Consider the following 340-nt stretch of genomic DNA (forward strand, 5'->3'; position numbering starts at 1 on the left):
AGCTCCCACTTTCTCTGAAGAGCAGTTTTTCCTGCCCTGGTAGCCCCGTGCCGTCTGCACGGCCCCCACCGTGATCTTTGGGCCATCCCGATCGGCAGCATTAAATCCCTGCCCTCAGCGCTCCCCACACGCCCATCTGTCTCCGCCCTCAGGTCGTCGCTGCACTCCCTTTCGCTGTGTCTCTCACCCATACCCTCCCGAGCCTGCTGCAGCCCTGGGCCCCGCTTCCTCGCTGACTGACCATCAGCAGGGTACCCCTCCCTGTGTGTGGCCATTCCTCCCAAGCGGCCTCCCTTCCTCTCTGTAGCCAACGTGGTGGAGCACTCCTGGCCATCCCCCC

This window comes from Myotis davidii, unplaced genomic scaffold, assembly GCF_000327345.1.
Source record: "Myotis davidii unplaced genomic scaffold, ASM32734v1 scaffold900, whole genome shotgun sequence".
Taxonomy (NCBI): Eukaryota; Metazoa; Chordata; class Mammalia; order Chiroptera; family Vespertilionidae; genus Myotis; species Myotis davidii.